At 44.5% G+C, this 24,148-nt stretch overlaps 1 protein-coding gene across 2 annotated transcripts in view; it reads left to right on the top strand.

The window, feature by feature from the left end:
• ZEB2 (zinc finger E-box binding homeobox 2) overlaps window positions 1-24,148 on the top strand; it is a 175,536-nt gene that overhangs the window by 20,597 nt on the left and 130,791 nt on the right. The gene's annotated exons all lie outside the window — the stretch shown is intronic.

The raw sequence follows: 24,148 nt of genomic DNA on the forward strand, positions 1-24,148 counted from the left end.
TGGACCAGCTGGACATTAAAGGAACATTTAAGAAAAAAAATTTCAGCTGTACTTACAGCTGTCCTGCATCGCTCATTACAAAGGCTTAGATTTGTGTTCGAATGTGGCGTCTTTGTTCCCTGCGAGTACATCTGTGGAATCAAAAGCGAAGGGCGCAATCTACAAGATGAGAAAAATTTACTGCACATCAGCAACATTAACGCGCCATTGTGACACGGAGACGGAACTCCATCCTCCATCCCGTTCATGAAGCCAAACCTCATCGGACGGCCCACATCTCTCCACCTTTCCCATAACCACCCATTCTTCTATTTCTATTTTCTTATTTTTCAAAAACATTCGTCGATATCCTTAAATGAAAAATCAGTCGCTTCCAATGCGAGTTTCTCACTTCAAGGCGGTGATTGAGATGGACTTACATCTCAATGCTTTTTTTTTTAGCATGTGCATTGAAGAAAGAAAAAAAAAAGAAGCCCTTTGATATAGGACCTTTAATGTTCGGCATGGCGCGTGGTTGATCTTGGGGGAGTGCAGATATGATGTGTATCGAGCTTGTTAAAAGCTGATGTAACGCCACTCCAATGAAAGCGCAAGTTATCATCGGTTTGTCTACAGACGCCTATATGCAACTATCGGATGTAGTAGTTTTATGTCGCTTTTAGGAAAGTAGCAATGCAATAACGTGTCATTGTATCCGGAGTAGCTACAGTAGGTGCTGAGGTAATATTTGGAGAAGCTTTATGGGGTGCCGAGGTAACAGTAAATTTGGAGTAGCTGTATGGGGTGCAGAGGTAACAGTATATTTGGAGTAATGTTATGAGGTGCAAAGTTAGCAATAAATTTAGAGTACTCTAATGAGCTGCAGAGGTGACAGTATATTTTGAGTATTTTTTTGGCGGTGCAGAGGTAACAGTATATTTGGAGTAGTTTTATGGGGTGCACAAGTAGAAGGATATTTAGAGAAGCTGTATAAGCTGCAGATGGAGCAGTATATTTCCAGTAGCTTTATGGGGTGCAGAGGTAACAGCTAGTGATGAGCGAATCTACTCGTTGCTCGGGTTTTCCCCAGCACGCTCGGGTGACCTCCGAGTATTTGTTAGTGTTTGGAGATTTAGTTTTCATCGCAGCAGCTGAATGATTTACAGCTACTAGCCAGCCTGAGTACATGTGGGTGTTGCCTGGTTGCTAGGGAATCCCCACATGTACTCAGCCTGGCTAATAGCTGTAAATCATTCAGCTGCCGCGATGAAAACTAAATTTCCGAACACTAACAAATACACGGAGGACACCCGAGCATGCTGTGGAAAACCCGAGCAACGAGTACACTCGCTCATCACTGGTAACAGCATATTCGCAGTGCCTATCTGGGGTGCAGAGGTGACAGTATATTCAGAGTAGTTTTATGGGGTGCAGAGGTAACAGTATATTTGGAGTAGCTGTATGGGGTGCAGATGGAGCAGTATATTTGGAGTAGCTGTATGGGGGGCAGATGGAGCAGTATATTTGGAGTGTCTATTTGGGGTGCAGAGATGACAGTATATTCAGAGTAGCTGTATTGGGTGCAGAGGTAACAGCTATATTCCACCCTTGGTATCACATGGCGTGCTACAGAGTTTGCGTCTTCTTGTGACCCGGGCACGGTGTCTGTGAGCTCTGCTGAGCTGCTCTTAGGAAATCTGGATAGTTGCACAGAGCACATATCCCCCTCCTGATTAGCCGCCTATAGACAGTCTCCAGTGGTTAGCAGGAGAAGATACAAAATTCAGATTGCATATACCACAGGAATGAGAAATGCCACTTTGGGCACATCCGCCAGTGCTGGGTTTCCCAGTAAAAACACGAAGAGCATTCACATGTTCAGCGTTCTCCTCTGACAATGTGGTTGGCCACATATTCATCCCCTTGTATTCAGTAACGCATGTCCCATTATATTTACTGGGAAAATCAGGAGGAGAAAAGTTAAAGAAATCTAACACTTTGTTTCCCATTTTTCCCAAATTACCAGAATCTAATCTTATAGGTTGGAAATTTCTATATAAATAATAATTAAAAAAAATTTTTGCAACTTTCGAACACTTTGGATGCTTTCAGCTCACAGAGGGTTTTCTGCCAGGAAAGCTTATACTGATAGACAGCAAGCGCAGATCTTGAAAATGGTGAAGTATTGAGCCGTGTTAGAAAGTTTTATAACTTTTTGCTTTATGCAATGCAATTCCATAATGCATCACTGATGCTTGTTAAAGAGACAGGCAACTATTAAATTGCCCCCCAAAAAAGGGTTCAATGCAAAACGTGTGACATTGAACGCCGTAGTGACACCAGCTGTCAGTAAGCAGGTGTCCATGTGTCAACAAACGTGCTCCGTATACGTGCCGCCACCGCCGCCGCCACCGCGCTCCCTCCCACACACCCAAAAGAGTGGGGTAATTAAGAATCCTGCACATTTTTTTGAATGGAAACGGATGGGCGCCTGAGCAGAACATAATTACACCATTTTCACATCCGCAGCCCGAAGTTGAAGAACAGCAGAAATTAATAATATATAATAGCATCGTTCTCGTAATTTATAAATGAAATAAAGCAGAAAGCGGATTCTGCTGATAAGGCCGTTTCTTCCTAATTTCTGGAAAAGATAAAGTGGAGATTATAATTTTGTCGCGGTGGCGGGGGATTTTTTTTTTTTTTTTTTAATAGAGAGGTTTATTACGAGACGGCTCGAAGTTTTCCTTTTCCTTTGCTAAGAGTAACGAGAGGAGACCGACCCCAGAAGGAATCTGCAATCCACATTATAGATGATTGTAAAGAGCACGCGTCGTAATAAAACTACACAGCGGAATGATCGATTTCCAGTCTGCAGTTCACTCTCGTCGTCTACCTGCGCTCCATACAGAGAATGCCAGCTTCAATACATGTGCCGGGTTACAGGAATATTGTGCGTTCTCCGCTCCGATACATATGCCAGGTTACAGGAATATTGTGCGTTCTCCGCTCCGATACATATGCCAGGTTACAGGAATATTGTGCGTTCTCCGCTCCGATACATATGCCAGGTTACAGGAATATTGTGCGTTCTCCGCTCCGATACATGTGCCGGGTTACAGGAATATTGTGCATTCTCTACTCCGGTACATGTGCCAGGTTACAGGAATATTGTGCATTCTCCGCTCCAATACATGTGCCGGGTTACAGGAATATTGTGCATTCTCTACTCCGGTACATGTGCCAGGTTACAGGAATATTGTGCGTTCTCCGCTCCGATACATGTGCCGGGTTACAGGAATATTGTGCATTCTCTACTCCGATACATGTGCCAGGTTACAGGAATATTGTGCATTCTCCGCTCCAATACATGTGCCGGGTTACAGGAATATTGTGCATTCTCTACTCCGATACATGTACCGGGTTACAGGAATATTGTGCATTTCAGCTCCGATACATATACCAGGTTACAGGAATATTGTGCATTCTCTACTCCGATACATGTACCGGGTTACAGGAATATTGTGCATTTCAGCTCCGATACATGTGCCGGGTTACAGGAATATTGTGCGTTCTCCGCTCCGATACATATGCCAGGTTACAGGAATATTGTGCGTTCTCCGCTCCGATACATGTGCCGGGTTACAGGAATATTGTGCATTCTCTATTCCGATACATGTGTCAGGTTACAGGAATATTGTGCGTTCTCCGCTCCGATACATGTGCCAGGTTACAGGAATATTGTGCATTCTCCGCTCCAATACATGTGCCGGGTTACAGGAATATTGTGCATTCTCTACTCCGATACATGTACCGGGTTACAGGAATATTGTGCATTTCAGCTCCGATACATATGCCAGGTTACAGGAATATTGTGCATTCTCTACTCCGATACATGTACCGGGTTACAGGAATATTGTGCATTTCAGCTCCGATACATGTGCCGGGTTACAGGAATATTGTGCATTCTCCGCTCCGATACATATACCAGGTTACAGGAATATTGTGCGTTCTCCGCTCCGATACATATGCCAGGTTACAGGAATATTGTGCGTTCTCCGCTCCGATACATGTGCCGGGTTACAGGAATATTGTGCATTCTCTATTCCGATACATGTACCGGGTTACAGGAATATTGTGCGTTCTCCGCTCCGATACATATGCCAGGTTACAGGAATATTGTGCATTCACAGCTCCGATACATGTGCCGGGTTACAGGAATATTGTGCGTTCTCAACTCCGATACATGTGCTGGGTTACAGGAATATTGTGCGTTCTCCGCTCCGATACATATACCAGGTTACAGGAATATTGTGCGTTCTCCGCTCCGATACATATGCCAGGTTACAGGAATATTGTGCATTCACAGCTCCGATACATGTGCCGGGTTACAGGAATATTGTGCGTTCTCCGCTCCGATACATATGCCAGGTTACAGGAATATTGTGCGTTCTCCGCTCCGATACATGTGCCGGGTTACAGGAATATTGTGCATTCTCTATTCCGATACATGTGTCAGGTTACAGGAATATTGTGCGTTCTCCGCTCCGATACATGTGCCAGGTTACAGGAATATTGTGCATTCTCCGCTCCAATACATGTGCCGGGTTACAGGAATATTGTGCATTCTCTACTCCGATACATGTACCGGGTTACAGGAATATTGTGCATTTCAGCTCCGATACATATGCCAGGTTACAGGAATATTGTGCATTCTCTACTCCGATACATGTACCGGGTTACAGGAATATTGTGCATTTCAGCTCCGATACATGTGCCGGGTTACAGGAATATTGTGCATTCTCCGCTCCGATACATATACCAGGTTACAGGAATATTGTGCGTTCTCCGCTCCGATACATATGCCAGGTTACAGGAATATTGTGCGTTCTCCGCTCCGATACATGTGCCGGGTTACAGGAATATTGTGCATTCTCTATTCCGATACATGTACCGGGTTACAGGAATATTGTGCGTTCTCCGCTCCGATACATATGCCAGGTTACAGGAATATTGTGCATTCACAGCTCCGATACATGTGCCGGGTTACAGGAATATTGTGCGTTCTCAACTCCGATACATGTGCTGGGTTACAGGAATATTGTGCGTTCTCCGCTCCGATACATATACCAGGTTACAGGAATATTGTGCGTTCTCCGCTCCGATACATATGCCAGGTTACAGGAATATTGTGCATTCACAGCTCCGATACATGTGCCGGGTTACAGGAATATTGTGCGTTCTCAACTCCGATACATGTGCTGGGTTACAGGAATATTGTGCGTTCTCCGCTCCGATACATATACCAGGTTACAGGAATATTGTGCGTTCTCCGCTCCGATACATATGCCAGGTTACAGGAATATTGTGCATTCACAGCTCCGATACATATGCCAGGTTACAGGAATATTGTGCATTCACAGCTCCGATACATGTGCCGGGTTACAGGAATATTGTGCATTCTCTATTCCGATACATGTACCGGGTTACAGGAATATTGCGCGTTCTCCACTCCGATACATGTGCTGGGTTACACAAATATTGTGCGTTCTCAGCTTCAATACATGTGCCGGGTTACAGGAATATTGTGCGTTCTCCACTCCGATACATGTGCCGGGTTACAGGAATATTGTGCGTTCTCCACTCCGATACATGTGCCGGGTTACAGGAATATTGTGTGTTCTCCGCTCCGATACATGTGCAGGGTTACAGGAATATTGTGCGTTCTCAGCTCCGATACATATGTCGGGTTACAGGAATATTGTGCGTTCTCAGCTCCGATACATGTGCCGGATTACAGGAATATTGTGCGTTCTCCGCTCCGATACATGTGCCGGGTTACAGGAATATTGTACATTCTCAGCTCCGATACATGTGCCGGGTTACAGGAATATTGTGCATTCTCTATTCCGATACATGTGCCAGGTTACGGGAATATTGTGCGTTCTCCGCTCCGATACATGTGCCAGATTACAGGAATATTGTGCGTTCTCAACTCCGATACACGTGCTGGGTTACACAAATATTGTGCGTTCTCAGCTTCAATACATGTGCCGGGTTACAGGAATATTGTGCGTTCTCCACTCCGATACATGTGCTGGGTTACAGGAATATTGTGCGTTCTCCGCTCCGATACATGTGCAGGGTTTCAGGAATATTGTGCGTTCTCAGCTCCGATACATGTGCCGGATTATAGGAATATTGTGCGTTCTCCGCTCCGATACATATGCCAGGTTACAGGAATATTGTGCGTTCTCAGCTCCGATACATGTGCCGGGTTACAGGAATATTGTGCATTCTCCGTTCCGATACATGTGCCGGGTTACAGGAATATTGAGCGTTCTCCGCACCGATACATATGCCAGGTTACAGGAATTTTGTGCGTTCTCAGCTCCGCTACATGTGCTGGGTTACAGGAATATTGTGCGTTCTCAACTCCGATACATGTGCTGGGATACACAAATATTGGGCGTTCTCAGCTGTGATACATGTGCCAGGTTACAGGAATATTGTGCGTTCTCAGCTCCGATACATGTGCCGGGTTACAGGAATATTGTGCGTTCTCAGCTCCGATACATGTGCCTGGTTACAGGAATATTGTGCGTTCTCAGCTCCGATACATGTGCCAGGTTACAGGAATATTGTGCATTTCAGCTCCGATACATATGCCAGGTTACAGGAATATTGTGCATTCTCTACTCCGATACATGTACCGGGTTACAGGAATATTGTGCATTTCAGCTCCGATACATGTGCCGGGTTACAGGAATATTGTGCATTCTCCGCTCCGATACATATACCAGGTTACAGGAATATTGTGCGTTCTCCGCTCCGATACATATGCCAGGTTACAGGAATATTGTGCGTTCTCCGCTCCGATACATGTGCCGGGTTACAGGAATATTGTGCATTCTCTATTCCGATACATGTACCGGGTTACAGGAATATTGTGCGTTCTCCGCTCCGATACATATGCCAGGTTACAGGAATATTGTGCATTCACAGCTCCGATACATGTGCCGGGTTACAGGAATATTGTGCGTTCTCAACTCCGATACATGTGCTGGGTTACAGGAATATTGTGCGTTCTCCGCTCCGATACATATACCAGGTTACAGGAATATTGTGCGTTCTCCGCTCCGATACATATGCCAGGTTACAGGAATATTGTGCATTCACAGCTCCGATACATATGCCAGGTTACAGGAATATTGTGCATTCACAGCTCCGATACATGTGCCGGGTTACAGGAATATTGTGCATTCTCTATTCCGATACATGTACCGGGTTACAGGAATATTGCGCGTTCTCCACTCCGATACATGTGCTGGGTTACACAAATATTGTGCGTTCTCAGCTTCAATACATGTGCCGGGTTACAGGAATATTGTGCGTTCTCCACTCCGATACATGTGCCGGGTTACAGGAATATTGTGCGTTCTCCACTCCGATACATGTGCCGGGTTACAGGAATATTGTGTGTTCTCCGCTCCGATACATGTGCAGGGTTACAGGAATATTGTGCGTTCTCAGCTCCGATACATATGTCGGGTTACAGGAATATTGTGCGTTCTCAGCTCCGATACATGTGCCGGATTACAGGAATATTGTGCGTTCTCCGCTCCGATACATGTGCCGGGTTACAGGAATATTGTACATTCTCAGCTCCGATACATGTGCCGGGTTACAGGAATATTGTGCATTCTCTATTCCGATACATGTGCCAGGTTACGGGAATATTGTGCGTTCTCCGCTCCGATACATGTGCCAGATTACAGGAATATTGTGCGTTCTCAACTCCGATACACGTGCTGGGTTACACAAATATTGTGCGTTCTCAGCTTCAATACATGTGCCGGGTTACAGGAATATTGTGCGTTCTCCACTCCGATACATGTGCTGGGTTACAGGAATATTGTGCGTTCTCCGCTCCGATACATGTGCAGGGTTTCAGGAATATTGTGCGTTCTCAGCTCCGATACATGTGCCGGATTATAGGAATATTGTGCGTTCTCCGCTCCGATACATATGCCAGGTTACAGGAATATTGTGCGTTCTCAGCTCCGATACATGTGCCGGGTTACAGGAATATTGTGCATTCTCCGTTCCGATACATGTGCCGGGTTACAGGAATATTGAGCGTTCTCCGCACCGATACATATGCCAGGTTACAGGAATTTTGTGCGTTCTCAGCTCCGCTACATGTGCTGGGTTACAGGAATATTGTGCGTTCTCAACTCCGATACATGTGCTGGGATACACAAATATTGGGCGTTCTCAGCTGTGATACATGTGCCAGGTTACAGGAATATTGTGCGTTCTCAGCTCCGATACATGTGCCGGGTTACAGGAATATTGTGCGTTCTCAGCTCCGATACATGTGCCTGGTTACAGGAATATTGTGCGTTCTCAGCTCCGATACATGTGCCAGGTTACAGGAATATTGTGCGTTCTCAGCTCCGATACATGTGCCGGGTTACAGGAATATTGTGCGTTCTCCGCTCCGATACATGTGTCGGGTTACAGGAATATTGAGCGTTCTCCGCTCCGTTTCATATGCCGGGTTACAGGAATATTGTGCATTCTCAGCTCCGATACATGTGCCGGGTTACAGAAATATTGAGCGTTCTCCGCTCCGATACATGTGCCGGGTTACAGGAATATTGTGCGTTCTCCGCTCCGATACATGTGCCGGGTTACCAGAATATTGTGCGTTCTCCGCTCCGATACATATGCTGGGTTACACAAATATTGTGCTTTCTCAACTCTGATACATGTGCCGGGTTACAGGAATATTGTGCGTTCTCAGCTCCGATACATGTGCCAGGTTACAGGAATATTGAGCGTTCTCCATTCCGATACATGTGCCGGGTTACAGGAATATTGAGTGTTCTCCACTCCGATACATATGCCAGGTTACAGGAATATTGTGCGTTCTCAGCTCCGATACATGTGCCGGGTTACAGGAATATTATGCGTTCTCCGCTCCAATACATGTGCTGGGTTACACAAATATTGTGCGTTCTCAGCTCCGCTACATGTGCCGGGTTACAGGAATATTGTGCGTTCTCAGCTCCGATACATGTGCTGGGATACACAAATATTGTGCGTTCTCAGCTGTGATACATGTGCCGGGTTACAGGAATATTTTGCGTTCTCAGCTCCGATACATGTGCCGGGTTACAGGAATATTGTGCGTTCTCAGCTCCGATACATGTACCGGGTTACAGGAATATTGTGCGTTCTCCGCTCCGATACATGTGTCGGGTTACAGGAATATTGAGCGTTCTCCGCTCCGATACATATGCCAGGTTACAGGAATATTGTGCGTTTTCAGCTCCGATACTTGTGCCGGGTTACAGGAATATTGAGCGTTCCCTGCTCCGATACATGTGCCGGGTTACAGGGATATTGTGCGTTCTCCGCTCCGATACATGTGCCGGGTTACCGGAATATTTTGCGTTCTCAGCTCCGATACATATGCTGGGTTACACAAATATTGTGCGTTCTCAACTCTCATACATGTGCCGGGTTACAGGAATATTGAGTGTTCTCCAGTCCGATACATATGCCAGGTTACAGGAATATTGTGCGTTCTCAGCTCCGATACATATGCCGGGTTACAGGAATATTGTGCGTTCTCAGCTCCAATACATGTGCCAGGTTACAGGAATATTGTGCGTTCTCAGTTCCGATACATGTGCTGGGTTACACAAATATTGTGCATTCTCAGCTTTGATACATGTGCCGGGTTACAGGAGTATAGTGCGTTCGCAGCTCCGATACATGTGCCGGGTTACAGGAATATTGTGCGTTCTCAGCTCCGATACATATGCCAGGTTACAGGAATATTGTGTGTTCTCAGCTCCGATATATGTGCCGGGTTACAGGAATATTGTGCGTTCTCAGCTCCGATACATATGCCAGGTTACAGGAATATTTTGCGTTCTCAGCTCCGATACATGTGCTGGGTTACACAAATATTGTGCATTCTCAGCTCCAATACATGTGTCGGGTTACAGGAATATTGAGCGTTCTTCACTCCGATACATGTGTCGGGTTACAGGAATATTGAGCGTTCTCCGCTCCGATACATGTGCCGGGTTACACAAATATTGTGCATTCTCAGCTCCGATACATGTGCCGGGTTACAGGAATATTGAGCGTTCTTCACTCCGATACATATGCCAGGTTACAGGAATATTGTGCGTTCTCAGCTCCGATACATGTGCCGGGTTACAGGAATATTGTGCGTTCTCAGCTCCGATACATGTGCCAGGTTACAGGAATATTGTGCGTTCTCAGTTCCGATACATGTGCTGGGTTACACAAATATTGTGCGTTCTCAGCTCCGATACATATGCCAGGTTACAGGAATATTGTGCGTTCTCCGCTCCGATACATGTGCCGGGTTACACAAATATTGTGCATTCTCAGCTCTGATACATGTGCCGGGTTACAGGAATATTGTGCGTTCTCTGCTTCGATACATGTGCCAGGTTACAGCAATATTGTGCGTTCTCCGCTCCGATACATATGCCAGGTTACAGGAATATTGTGCGTTCTCAGCTCCGCTACATGTCCCAGGTTACAGGAATATTGTGCGTTCTCAGCTCCGATACATGTGCTGGGATACACAAATATTGTGCGTTCTCAGCTCTGATACATGTGCCGGATTACAGGAATATTGTGCGTTCTCAGCTCCGATACATGTGCCGGGTTACAGGAATATTGTGCGTTCTCAGCTCCGATACATGTGCTGGGATACACAAATATTGTGCGTTCTCAGCTCTGATACATGTGCCGGGTTACAGGAATATTGTGCGTTCTCAGCTCCGATACATGTGTCAGGTTACAGGAATATTGTGCGTTCTCAGCTCCGATACATGTGCCGGGTGACAGGAATATTGTGCGTTCTCAGCTCCGATACATGTGCCGGGTTACAGGAATATTGTGCGTTCTCCACCCCAATACATGTGCCGGGTTACAGGAATATTGTGTGTTCTCCGATCCGATACATGTGCCGGGTTACAGGAATATTGTGCGTTCTCAGCTCCGATACTTGTGCCGGGTTACAGGAATATTGTGCGTTCTCCGCTCCGATACATGTGCCGGGTTACAGGAATATTGTGCGTTCTCCGCTCCGATACATGTGCCAGGTTACAGGAATATTGTGCGTTCTCAGCTCTGACATATGTGCCGAGTTACAGGAATATTGTGCGCTCTCAGCTCTGATACATGTGCCGGGTTACAGGAATATTGTGCGCTCTCAGCTCTGATACATGTTCCAGGTTATAGGAATATTGTGCGTTCTCCGCTCCGATACATGTGCTGGGTTATATAAATATTGTGCGTTCTCAACTCCGATACATGTGCCGGGTTACAGGAATATGGTGCGTTCTCAGCTCCGATACATGTGCCGGGTTATAGGAATATTGTGCGTTCTCATCTCCGATACATGTGCGGGGTTACAGGAATATTGTGCGTTCTTTATTACCGACTGACTGCTATCGTTAGTTTGAGTCGAATGGCAGAACATTGATATAGGTGTAGCTGAGCCGAATGTGTCGCTTTAACTCTGTGCCCTCATCATCATTCAGCTCTGCTACATTTAATGTTGGGGTTATACGCCAACTTTGGTATCGCAGCATAATGCAAGTGCGACCAGAAAGATGCCGTGACTGTGACAAAAAAAATATCCAAATGGTTCCAACATTTTGCAACTTGCTTGAGCAACACAATATGATCCCATTCACATGTATTACGTAGCCGCGGCATACAGCAGTCTGTGGCCGTGTGACCTGTATCACGGCCAAAGCTGCCGCATAGCTCCAGCCTAAATATAACTTAACTGTTTGGAATGGGCTGTAAGTAGCGGTAAAGTCATGGACGTCCATGTGAAGCATCTTACTGGCTCCAGGCGTGAAGTGTGGACTTGGTTGATTGACAGCCTACACAACACTGCATTACTCAGATCTACCCACAGGACTGGATTGGCAAAGGGCCACCATTACATTGATTCTTGAGGCCACACTGTTCAGCTACATGTTGAAATAACCTGACCCTGGTACACAATTTTACTTTGCTTCTATATACTAATAATATGGCTAGCTTGTTTAATGAATGATTAGATTACACCTTTTTCTTCAAATTGTGACTCAAGCGTTACAGCACTACTCATTAGTACTCCTTCATAGGGGCCCACCGAAGGATTCTCCTCTTCTCCGGTGTGCCAGTCCGAGCCTGCACACAGGTGTCCTTGATTGACCATTCCGGTCGAAACATTGGGCCATATCTACTGATTACTTGCCAGCTCAAAATAAACATTTTGCAGCACCTCAAACTTCTTCTTCGTCTACCTTCTTCAGTTTTCCCCTTTTATAAGTCAGGACCCGGCATCCATTTCTCAAACATGCACAACTTTACAGCAGCGTTGCTCGTCATCTTCCCTCTACTTCGCTAGGGTTCATTTACGTACTTGATTTCTCCCCATAAATGTCTACTGTATATACGTGTTAATCTGACCTCTTTTATGGCCCCATTTACAGAGCCCAAGAAACTGTATGTTAATGCGCTCAATCTATCCTTCTATGTTTTTGGCAATAGATCCCATTAGTCAAATGTAAAAAAAAGGGACTTAAGTTCAATTTACCATTTCTAATAAATAATAACGCCATATTATACCCATGTAGTGAAAGCGTTAATACTAAAGTCACTTATGATGCAGGAATTAATAGAAAAGTTCATGGAGGTCTCGTAAAAATGAAAGTTTACATCATCTACTCTCCGGTTGCTCCTTCGAGTCCAGTCTTTAGGGGTCTCCCTTGCAGATTGGATAAATGATAAATGTCTAGACCTTGAATATTATTCCGATGAGATTGACTAGGACTGGCCTGTTCAACCAGATTGTGCCAATTGTTAAATTAGAACCAGGGCTGTGTTACCCCAACCCGAGGGTCTTCCAGTCGCTCCTCCGACAGGCGTCTTCTCCACTCCTTAAGGCTCGGGACGGCTCTCATTACCTTTTCAGTTCGCCAGCCTCAAATTTACTGATTTTATTATGCTTAAAACGGCTCGAGTCCTTCTGAGTGTTCATTAAAACCAACAGGGTTTGCGGTGAAATACTACGATATAAAACGGGATGTACATTAATAAAGTTGTGATATATGTAGAGTGCGCCGCGCATTGATCGTCTCCGTTGTGTAGAAGTATTCCGGCTCCAGTCTAATGGGAGACAGAAAAAAACCAAAAACCTCATAGCGTGGGGGGGGGGGGGGGGGGGGCGTAGAGGAAGGAGAGGTGGGCCATTGTATTTAACCCTTCCAGCAGATTTCTGTACAGCGTGACGTACGTGTCATCAGAAAAAAATAAAAGGGGCGACGAAAACTCTCCCCACAGAAGTGCAATAATTTCTAATTATTCCAGTCGAGCTGCCGGAGGGTCCGCTGTAGACGGCAACTTGTTGAAGACCCATCTGTTGAACAGGAGTAAGAGCCGCGCGGAGAATTCCTTGGGGCGACTTCTTTTTTTTTTTTTATCCCCCAGAAATGCATCACTTGATAAATGACACATTTTTGTCACTTTTGCTTTGCAGCGTTTCTCTCTCAGAACATGTGAATTTGTTTCTAAGAATGAGACGTCTGCTTATCTTACCAGCAGTGATTTGCCTCTCACTTGGGTTTGATGTACGTCCATGCCGATCTGTCCCGTGCCACGCACGAAAGTGACATAGAAAGTATCTCTGAAGATATCGGGGGTCTTCTGGTGTCCCACTCCAAGGGATATGCTGATGGTGGTAACAGTGTCCATTTCCAAGAGCCAATATCCATGGGGCCTTCAGTGGGAAAAGGAGGTAGAGCAAACACTGGAGGTAGATCACACCAACACAAATGTCCTCCCGGGATGAAGGGCAGGGCAGCTGACCACCATCTTTCTCCAATTACCGTTTGTAGGACAGGTTCATCCCACCCATGGCCATCTGACAACTCTATATGTGGTGTAGAGAAAGGGTTAATAAGTCCCACGAGTCTGGGCCGGCGGCTGACTTAAACCGTCAACAACTGTGGACTCATTTTTTATTTTTCTAGGGGCCACTTGATTTAGCTTATTCATAAGACCCCAGAATCAGGAAGAACAAGCCTGCATGGGTGTAAGTTCCATAGAAGCAGACATAGCAGCCGCTACAGGGTCCCACCTAATAAAGGGGCCCATTTCCACTCCCACATAAGCTCAGTGATGACTATGGAACGGGATGTGCAAAATTGTAAACGCATTGTTCAATTCATTTTTTATTCTGAAGACCTCCGATTACCTCTTCTGTCTGCATTATCCCTGTACTGTGACATCTCTATGTGCATTATTTCAGTACTCTGACATCTTAATTGTGTGTATGATCCCTGTACTGTGACATCACTGTGTTTATTATACCTGTACTGTGACATCACTGTTTGCATTACCTCTGTACTGTGACATCTCTATGTGCATTATTTCAATACTCTGACATCTTTATTGTGTGCATTATTACCTGTTCTGTGACATCACTTTGAGCATTATCCCTGTACTGTGACATCATTGTGTGAATTATCCCTGTACTGTGACATCATTGTATGCATTCCCTGTATTTTAATATCACTTTGTGCATTATCCCTGTACTGTGACATCTCTTTGTGAATTTTTCCTGTAAAGTGACATCTCTTCGTGCATTATCCCTGTACTGTGACATCTCTTTGTGCATTATCCCTGTACTGTGACATCTCTTTGTGCATTATCCGTGTACTGTGGCATCACTGTGTGCATTATCCCTATACTGAGACAGCTCTTTGTGCACTATCCCTGTACTGTGGCATCACTGTGTGTATTAATCCTGTACTGTGACATCACTTTGTGCATTATTACTGTACTGCGACATCTCTTTGTGCATTATTCCTGTACTGTGACATCACTGTGTGCACTATCCCTGTACTGTGACATTAATTTGTGCTTAAGTCCTGTACTGTGACATCTCTTTGTGCATTATCTCTGCACTGTGGCATCACTGTGTGCATTATTCCTGTACTGTGACATCACTTCGGGCATTATCCCTGTACTGTGGCATCTCTTTGTCCATTATTCTTGTACTGTAACATCACTTCATGCATTATCCCTGTACTGTGACATTACTATGTGCATAATCCCTGTAATGCCACATCATTGTATGCATTCCCTGTATTGTAATATCACTTTGTGCATTATCCCTGTACTGTGACATCTCTATGTGCATTATTTCAGTACTGACATCTTTATTGTGTGCATTATCCCTGTACTGTGACATCACTTTGTGCCTTATTTGTGGTTCTATGACATGACTTTGTGCATTTTCCTTGTACTATGACATCACTGGGCGCCTTCTTTGTCTATTGTGACATCACTGTGTGCATTATTGTGTGCTTGAGGAAGACATGAATAATGATAAGCTTCTTGCACACATAACTTGCAGATGAAGGCCGCCTTGGTCAGGAGGAGCCCGGTCCCTACATGCCCCTGTGACGCTCCTGCACGCCTGGTTGCGTACAGACGGCCCCGTCTTCCTCTGCTTCCTCTCGTTGCCACGTTGTGATACATTTGTATACATTGGATGATATTATTCCGATCTCACTGACCTGAATGATTGTTCTCTTCACACCCGGAGTGTGGTTCACGTCTTCCGTTTATTGCACTTGACACCGCTCCGCGCTCCTGATAAAACTAATTCATTAATTGAATGGTTATTGATTTCACATGAAAAAAAAAAAAGTCCGTATTATTTAATAAGACAAATCTGAAGTCTGGCAGCCGAGCGCTCTTACTATCAGATGATTTTATTTTATTACCTAGTAGTTTGGCAGGATTATAGCAGCAGCGGCTCCTCGTTCCTCCACGCGCAGTCACATCAGACGGTGAATCTCATCGCGCTCCGATCACCGTCATCCAGACCTGATTATATCACTGTTACTAAAGGACTTTGCATCAAGGCTGAACTATGGCAGCGCCTCCTAATTATTGCAGAATGTAACGCTGCCACGTCATACCGGCTCATTCATATTTAGCAGGAAACCTGATGACGACTCTGTAATATCAGTACTGTTTATCGAAACCGGATTATAACGCCATTTCATACATCACTGCAGATGTAGCAGAGCTCAGCTTGCCCGACACATGTGGCAAACCTTTAGCTAGACTCCTGTGCTGTACCGCTTTCCATAAATCCAAGGAAAATATGGTTTGGTGGTCCTACCGTAAGCACGGAGGTCACATGCCTCACCAGCTCCAATAGCTACACCCCTACATTTGGCATTGTGGTGTGTATCGTTTTACATAGGACTGCTGGAGAATATACTAAAGGAGAAGTTTAAAAATCTAAATGACACACTCGGCTCTGCTAAAACTCTCCTTTTTCTTACCATTACACATTATTTAGATAGTTTGGTATATTAAATGTGATCGTTTTTGTATACAGATACTCTAATCACCTAATCTAAGGTGTAGACTAGGGTCAATTTACTGCTCCCCAAGTTACCAAAGTGTGTGGAGGCAATTAGAGAAGAGCAAAAACATTCATAGAACCCAGGTCAGAAGTCCAACCAGAGTCTCGAGAACCTTCTGCTACTTGTCAACACATCCGGTGCTTCAGTTGGCTTCAAGGCATTCATCACATTACAATCATGACGTTGTGCGGAACGACTAATGAGAAAAAGTGTCGAGGATGCTGGCAGGTAAGAGGCGGTTCAGGGCTCTGGTACCATCATGGCCACCAGACCAGAGTCCCAAGAACCTTCTCCTACCTGTCGACATCTCCAGCGCTTCAGTTGGCTTCTAGACATTCATCATATACCAATCATTATGTTGTGCCAGGTCAACTAATCAGAAAAAGTGTCAGGGATGCCGGCAGGTAGGAGGCGGTTTTCAAGGCTCTGGTACCATCATGGCCACTGGACCAGAGTCCAGAGAACCTTCTCCTACCTGTCAACATCTCCGGCGCTTCAGTTGTCTTCTAGACATTCATCACATACCAATCATTATGTTGTGCCGGGTCGACTAATTAAAAAAGTGTCAGGGATGCCGGCATGTAGGAGGTGGTTTTCAAGGCTCTGGTACCATCATGGCTACCGGACCAGAGTCCCGAGAACCTTCTCCTACCTATCGACATCTCGGGCACTTCAGTTGGCTTCTAGGTGTTCATCACCTTTCAATCATGATGTTGCGCCAGGACAACTAATCAGAAACAGTGACGGGTATGCCGACATGTAGGAGGCGATTCAGGGCTCTGGTAACATCATGGCCACCAGACTAGGGTCCTCCAACTTCTTTTGCTCAACTCTAGCGAGAGCCTCATTCACATGTTGCACTGGGGGTCATCAGCCATCTATTGATGTAGTTTGACCAAGATCATTATTGAGTTGATGCAATAAGTCAACATGTCCTACGCCAAACCAATTCCTCCTAATCCTTTGCACAAACGTAAATTTGCTATATGTAACACTAAGGTGGCCGAGTGCTCTCCTCTGAAGATTTAATAACCCCTTTTTCTTTTAAAACGTAATTACTTATTTCTAAAGGCAAAGTACTTTCATTTACGCAACTAAAGCGGCTCAGGGATCTATCTCCTTCCAGATTAGTCCACTGTCTTTACGGGATAATATTTCCTAATACCTGGTTCATTTCCATTTTACAAAGAGAAGAGCTGTTTCTCCGCAGACTGCCACTCGTCTCCTCCTTATAAGATTAATTTCAAGGAAAATAATTGTTTACACCTGAGAACCATCAAAGACGACTGGAGACAATAGTAAGAATATTAGCTGCTGGCAGAAGTGAGAACGAGAGTGATAAAGAGAAGTTACTATATGGCTGTGTGTAGACTACAAGAGGGTTTCACTGTATAGAAGAGCATATAATGGCCCTTGCCTATGGCGGCAGAATTTCCGTGGCAGTAGCAATGAGGATGCTAGTGATAAAAGAGAAATGACTGCATGGTTGTATTTAAACTAGAAGAGGCTATTATGTGGATTCACTGTCTGGAAAGGCAAATAATGGCCCTTGTCTAGGGAACAGACCTGCAGTGACAGTGGCAATAAGAATAAGAATGATAAAGAGGAATGACTCTATGGTTGTGTGTACATTGCTAGAGGCCGTCACTGTGCTTCACTGTCTTTAAGTGGCCTATGATGGCCCTTGCTTAGGGTGGCAAATTTTCAGTGGCAGCAGCAATGAGAACAATTGTAACTTGGGGAGAAGGGGGGATTTTTGAAGCTCACCACGTCATGTCATCTGATATTGGAGGCTGAGAACTATTGTAATAGAGAGAAATTACTGTATGATTGTGGGTACATAGCTAGAGAGGCCGTCACTGTGCTTCAGTGTCTGGAAGTGGCATATGATGGCCCTTGCCTAGGGCTGTAGACCTGCAGTGGCGGTTTCAATGAGAACAAGAATAATAAAGAGAAATGACTGTATGGTTGTGTGTACATTCCTAGAGGTTGTCACCTGGCTTCACTGTCTGGAAGTGACATATGATGACCCTTGCCTAGGGCGGGAAACCTTCAATGGCAGCAACAATGAGAACGAAAGTGATAAGGGAAAATAACTGTATGGTTGTGTGTACATTGCTAGAAGCTGTCACTGGTCTGTAATGTCTGGAAGAGGCATATAATGGCCCTTACCTAGGGTGGCAAACCTTCAGTGCAAACAGCAATGATAACGTGAGTGATAGACTGAAATTACCATAGAGTTGTATGGAAACTGCAGGATGCTGTTTACCTGGCAAATGAAGGCCCTTGCCTAGGGCGGCAGATTTGCATTGGCAAAGGCATGGACTGTCTTTTCTTTCAATTTTTTTAATGTTCGCATTGACGGTGTACTCAGTGATTAAGAAATAAACCATGCCTCATTATTATATGGTTACATTGTGCCCACTGCATGCAACAGGGTTGGGAAAACTAAATGTTACCTAGGGGCTGGAATAGAAATATAGGGCAATGTATCTGATTTACAAACGACTTCCAGTAAACATTAAAGGGCTTGTCCAGGATTAGAAAAACATGGCTGCTTTCTTTCAAAAACAGCGCCACCTTTGAGCATGGGTTGGACTTGGTATTGCGGCTCAGCTCCGTTCACTTCAAAGGGGGCAATACCAGGCACAACCGATGATCAGGGGTGGCACTAACAGACTCCGTCTCCAACTGAAACGAGGATCGTCGTCCTTCTTAATACATATTCGAAAACGCCGCCGTCGCAGGCCTGAAAGGGTTAAATGGAAATGGAATCTGTATCCAGATGTAGCAGAGCTGTATTTGAATGTAACTCTTAGCTTTTACATGGGACTGCATCTCGTCATAAGGAGATGGGCCAGATAACAAATTTCAGCCCTGTTACATCTATAGATAGAAAATATGTATTTTTTTTTTTTTTTTTTAACTTCTGTTGATTGTTTTTCTGTCCTTCGCTGTCTTTGTGCTCCCTAATATTGGAGCGCGTCCTGTCTGCCGCTCAGGACAGACTTCTGTGCAGGGTAAGGTCACCACTAGCGACTGGCAGAACAATCTGCTGAATCGAGAGGGCGATTATGAATGGTGCCAGTCAGTCGCAATTAGAGCCAGGACCAAGGAAATCCCTAACTAGTGCATCGTCTCGAGCCGGCTTCATACAAATCATCTCACCTGAAACTAATTGTCACAACAGAGATCTTATGCAAATGAGCCCCGGGGTTAGCGTGGGAAAAGAAACATACTGTCGCAAATATAGGTGACCTGCTGAGCAGGGGGTCCGTTGCTGGGGAAATCTTTGTTCGTTGAGTTTAAGGGGGGGAAAAAAAAGTCCCCATTGTTAAAATTAAAATGGAAAAGAAAAAACTTTGGATATCATTTTACTTCGAGCGTGGGCAGCCCCCCCAACCCCCTCCGGCCTCAAAACGCGTGCGAGTGTGGGTCCGTGCTGCCAGCAATAGATTGTGCCATAAGCGAGTCCTCCTGTTGTCCTCGTTCGGCCAGACCCCTGCTTAGCCTCCGTGACCCGTCCCCCCACCTGTACTGCACGGCCGTTACACTCGGCTCATGTGACCCTTGTTAAATCCTTAGCGTTCAGGATCTGACCCACTTTTGGCTACAGATCGGTTTTATTTACTGCACTAAATAGAAAACATGTCAGATTTTACCTCCAGTAGTGAATCAGGGGTCAACGATGTCTTTCCCATACAGTTGGGTGTATGATTTACGGTACAGAGGGTCCGGTTATGTTACTCTATGACGGCGGTGATACAATGTAACACAGCGGAATTCTATTTATTTACGTTCTATGGAGATGATGCGGTGGTAGGGGGCTAAAACTTATGTAGTGTCAGATTTTAGGGTTCATATTACAGCCGCAATGTCCAGATCTGCTAAACCTAACTTAGATGATGACTATGCAAACAGCCAGAATGATAACTAACTCCTAAATTGGTTATCTATTTGAAATAAATAAATAAATATAATAAAATCCCAATTAAAGAAATATTAACATTTTAGATTTTTTTTTTTTTTTTAAAGGAATTCTGAATTGAGTCTATTATCTATTATCAAAGAGACCCTCTAATGCCAAAGGATCCAACAAATCCATACATTACATTAAGAAACCAATGATCTCAATTGGCTTAGTGTAATGCTTCACTTCCCCAGTGGTGGCGCTGCAGGGAAATTACACACTGGATGTTTGAAAGTTTACAGCCAATCACTGAAGATCATAGAAGTAATAGACTCTGTGATCTTAGAAAAATATCTTAAAAAATTATCTAGAAAAATATAAACCTTTAATCACTTACCTAAAATTCTAAGTTTTCATGTATGTTTTTAACTTTCTACTGATTAAGATGTGTTATTCTTTATACGGTGGCAGCATGGCACTATACATATGGCACAGAACATAACTAGAGTCTGATGGGCCCTGGTGCAAAATTTGGACCTTGGCCCCCACCTGCATGTTGGTCAGATATATGGGTCCTTGTTGCATTGTAGATCCTACAAAGACATATGTGTTTTACTCGCATATAATAAGGTCCCCCACCCTGGCTCCTTCTTGTAATAATCACCCCCCTCCTGGCACCTTCCATTATTAATGCCACCCATCCTGGGCCTCATGCTAGAACATTTTCTGACATCCCGAGCCCCTTCCTGGTATAACGTTCTTCATCCTGGTATAATGTCCCCCATTCTGATATAATGTCCCCCATTCTGGTATAATGCCCCCATTCTGGTATAATGTCCCTTATCCTGATATATGTCCCCCATCCTGGGCCCCTCCCTGATATAATGTCCCCATTATGGTATTGTGTCCCCCATTCTGGTATAATGCCCCCATTCTGGTATAATGTCCCCCATTCTGGTATAATGCCCCCATTCTGGAATAATGCCCCCATTCTGGTATAATGTCCCTTATCCTGATATATATATATGTCCCCCATCCTGGGTCCCTCCCTGATATAATGTCCCCATTCTGGTATAATGCCCCCCATTATGGTATAATGCCCCCATTCTGGTATAATGTCCCCCATTCTGGTATAATGCCCCCATTCTGGAATAATGCCCCCATTCTTGTATAATGTCCCTTATCCTGGTATATATGTCCCCCATCCTGGGCCCCTCCCTGATATAATGTCCCCATTCTGGTATAATGCCCCCCATTATGGTATAATGCCCCCATTCTGGAATAATGCCCCCATTCTGGTATAATGTCCCTTATCCTGATATATGTCCCCCATCCTGGGCCCCTCCCTGATATAATGTCCCTATTCTGGTATTGTGTCCCCCATTCTGGTATAATGCCCCCCATTATGGTATAATGCCCCCATTCTGGTATAATGTCCCCCATTCTGGTATAATGCCCCCATTCTGGAATAATGCCCCCATTCTGGTATAATGTCCCTTATCCTGATATATATGTCCCCCATCCTGGGCCCCTCCCTGATATAATGTCCCCATTCTGGTATAATGCCCCCCATTATGGTATAATGCCCCCATTCTGGTATAATGTCCCCCATTCTGGTATAATGCCCCCATTCTGGAATAATGCCCCCATTCTTGTATAATGTCCCTTATCCTGATATATATGTCCCCCATCCTGGGCCCCTCCCTGATATAATGTCCCCATTCTGGTATAATGTCCCCCATTCTGGAATAATGCCCCCATTCTGATATAATGTCCCTTATCCTGATATATATGTCCCCCATCCCGGTCCTCTCCCTGATATAATGGCCCCATTCTGGTATAAATGTCTCCATACTGGCATAATGTCCCCCCCCCTATCCTTGGCCCGACTTCCTGCCAATGATGTGAGGGAAGAATAATGATCAAGTTTGTTGGGTTTCATCACCTAATCCTTTAGTTTTGCAGAAGATAAACCTCTCCTAGAAATGCCTTAGTGCCTTCCACTCATTGAGAACACATGCATGCTTATGTGAACTGAGCGTGCAATGTGTGGGGATCCCTGAGAGATAGCTGATGTGTATGGGCATCTTACGACACCTTAGATGAACCTCTTCAATTTGATTAAGACTTAAAAATTCAAATAAGTCATAAGGGTGGCACCGTGGAACATGATAGTGGAGAAGGCAGAACCGTTACTGGAATCTCTTGGTTTCCTGAGCAAACTCTGAAATGGGGACTCCAACTATTATGAATGATCTATAGGGTGGTCCCAACAACTAGGGAACGGGCACCAGGTTCTAGGTAGGACCACTCCATAGAGTTACTCCTGCTCAAATAAATAGTCTCTTTCTTTGACGTCTTCTCGAAAAAGAAGAAGACGAAGAAGAAGAAAAATGAAGAAGAAACCTCAGAAAATAAGTCTGTCTGGAAGAAGCGGATTCTGATCTTCAACTTTTTTTTCTTCTCTTTTGTCCCTTTCCACTGTCTGAAATAATTTTCACAAAGAGGAGATGTTTCACAGTGGGTATGAAGTGCTCAGCTTTCACTCATCAAACTTTAATCGAAACTGCATTTTAGTTTTTGAATAAAGAACACTTAAAAAATTTAGATGCAAATGATTTTGCATTATTCATATTCTAAGTGTCCTTGTAGATTTAAACACTTCTGAGGCCACCTTGATTCGAGTAATTACCTAGGCCCTCACTGCTCCATCATGAATAAGGTATTTTGTACAAGTAAAGTATGCGCCCAATGAGCTTTTAAAAGTGGCTTTACACTGAACTTGTGTATTGCTTCATGTGCATGAATGATTCCAACATGCGTCGCGATCTGTCTCAGGTGGGAGATCCTGGCGGTGCCTCGGTGAGTGATAGAACGCAGCCCTGCGACGACCACGACGAGTCTTCCTTCCCTCTAACTTCTCTACCATCTCAGTCATTCACCATCTTTGATCCTTCCTGGTTCTAAGGCAAAAAAAAAAGTATCTTGGAAATTATTGTGTCTGGTTGCAGATTAGCTCTTCGGAGACCACACCGCCGCGTCTTCTCCTCTTACCTGCTGCCTGGATCCATCAGCTCGTGCCATCTTCCGCGTAGGTTAATAAAACCCGATGTGCGTTCACTTAACCATGTGCATCTGTCTCCCCATCTGTTTCGAAAAGCTTTTCTTAGATGCAAGGTCTGCACAACACCTGAATGCTATTTTTTATTTTTTTTTACTCTTTGAAACTATAAATAATATAATGTGACTATATTTGGCTACTGTTGCGAAAAAAAAAAAATGAAAAAAATTCCAGACGGGGCGCAAATGGGTTAAAAGTCAATTGCAAGTCATAGCCAGGCTTTACGTCACCCAGGGCAAAGATTCATTTCACTGCCCTATCCCTGTATCTATATACGTCAGTTGGGTCGGTGATGCCCCCCCTCTTTACAGATCCACCATTCTTATAGGCATCTGATTTTTCACTTCTAGCTACGCCCCTGCATGTATCTTCCTTTCAGATGAGGATTTTATAACACATACTGTAGTAACAGAGTAGAAGTGCTAAAATTGGTTTATAGAGTAATAATAAATGAGTTTAAATACAGCAAAAATTAACTTGGTCTCATCCTAAAAAAATAAAAAAAATCACAGAAGTTCATATTATCGCAAGCGGAGAAAAAAAAATAAATAAAAAGCAAATTCTACCTGACACCATAGTTGATCATCTTTACTACACAGTGCTGCAATTAATATTTAAACATTGTAATAATGCAGT

This window comes from Ranitomeya variabilis, chromosome 7, assembly GCF_051348905.1.
Source record: "Ranitomeya variabilis isolate aRanVar5 chromosome 7, aRanVar5.hap1, whole genome shotgun sequence".
In the NCBI taxonomy this organism is placed as follows: Eukaryota; Metazoa; Chordata; class Amphibia; order Anura; family Dendrobatidae; genus Ranitomeya; species Ranitomeya variabilis.